Source organism: Otolemur garnettii, unplaced genomic scaffold (assembly GCF_000181295.1).
Source record: "Otolemur garnettii isolate 467f Iridium unplaced genomic scaffold, OtoGar3 scaffold00025, whole genome shotgun sequence".
Classification (NCBI taxonomy): domain Eukaryota; kingdom Metazoa; phylum Chordata; class Mammalia; order Primates; family Galagidae; genus Otolemur; species Otolemur garnettii.
The window spans coordinates 11,220,088-11,221,820 of NW_003852420.1; the positions used below are offsets into that span (position 1 = coordinate 11,220,088).

The 1,733-nt window shown below is 45.6% G+C and overlaps 1 pseudogene; it reads left to right on the forward strand.

Annotated features, from left to right (window-relative positions):
- Window positions 1-394: 394 nt before the first annotated feature.
- LOC111724741 lies at window positions 395-497 on the forward strand (annotated as a pseudogene).
- Window positions 498-1,733: the final 1,236 nt, after the last annotated feature.

Below are 1,733 nucleotides of genomic sequence, written 5' to 3' on the forward strand. Positions count from 1 at the left end.
TGTCTGATCTGCATTATGAACTTGTGCCAAAACCTTGGGTTTTGAAAAACATTCAGGAATATTTATCAATGTCACCCAGAAGTTTTCCCCCTAAAATACCCACTCTCCAAACCTCCAGCAATTATGCTATTCTAGCTTGGTTTTCATGTTCGTTTTTCACAACATATAGATCTTCTCTTTTTACTGCCTTTTTTTTTTTTTTTTGCATTTCTTAATTGTGGCCAAAAAATACACATTCCACAAAATTTACCGTTTTTAAGAATCCAGTTCAGTTGTGTTCATACTCCAGGCTTTAGTTTGGAATAGTCTATGTCTAACTTCCAACAATGCCAGCCTTAATGTTGTTTATAAAACAAAACAATGACCAGAATGGTCCTTCCTAATAAGAAATGTGATTGCTTCTCAGCCATTTGGCTAAGATCAAGTATGGTATCTGTTCTAATAAGAAGTTTGCCTCCTAATCTGGCTCAGGGTCAGTATCTTCTCTGTTATCTTCACGTGTCCAGGCAAAGCTGACTGACAGGAGGGCCCGGGGAAATCTGTTCATCTCAGAGGGATGCTTACATTTGTCTTTGAATCTCTCTTTTTTTCCTCTCTCTCTCATTGAACAGGACCTGAGTGCTCATCATGGGCTTGTGTGATTTCTAATTCTTAGTCTCAATGGTTCCTTAAAGCATGTGGTATCTGCTTAAGAAGAGGAGGAAAGAAAGTAGCTCTAGATCTGTCTAAATGGAACATAAAGAGCTCTGAAACATAAGTCAGAGGAGAGAAATTGAGGTTACAATGACGTTTCCAGAATAAGAGGACTAAGTGTCATCCTGAAGGAAATGGTTGCTGTGGACCTTGTAAGATCAGTCTAAGTCAGGCTGGGGAGGAAGGGGTGTGTAAGAAGGCTTGCTGCTGTCTGAGTTTGAGACCTCATGGGCCTCAGCTATGTGCAGGAGAGAAAGGACCCAGGAAGACTACAGGCAAAGCCCAGGGAAAGCACACCCAAAGAAGGTGATTAGTGACTGGGAATGGAGGAGAAGAAAGATCTTTAAGGAGATGGGAATGAACACGAGGGTGGGAAGCAAATCCCAGAAGCAGAGATCCAGTTGAAGCATTAGCGTGGCTGACAGGGCAGATACTCATCAGTGCCTGACAAATGTCCCCACACTGAAGGCTGCTCCTCCAGAACACGTGTAACTCACTGGCCAGGGGGCTCTTCTGATGCAGGGTGCCCCCTCAGCCATGCAGAAGACAAGCATGGAGTGCTTTGGAATTAACATCCCCAGCAGCAGCTTTCAACTCATAATGCACAGAAGTGGTGGGTAAGTTCCCCAGCTCCCTCCCCACTCGGGGGATCTAAGCCCCAGTTGTCCACATGGGAACTGACCTGATAGCCCATCTTCATTGGCTGTTTTCCTTTGTCTGTCTACTGGAGTTTCTGTCACCTCCCAAATAAACTACTTACACTCAAATCCTTATTTCTGGCCTGTTTCTGAGGGAGTCCAACCCAAGAGAAGGCTTGGTTGAGGACACAGCTGTCCTGCTCTCCTCACCACTTCCCAGCAATCTTCCAGCCCTCTTGTCTTCACCTGTATGTATATGATCAGAGCCACTAAATGTCCACCAGAGATGTCAAACAATGAGCTCCTCGGGCCTCCTTCTTCCTACCCCCAAGCCCTTGTGTTTTCCTGGTCTGGTGAGCCAGCCAGGGCAAGGACTGGCACAGAGGGCCCCTGCAGAGGCAG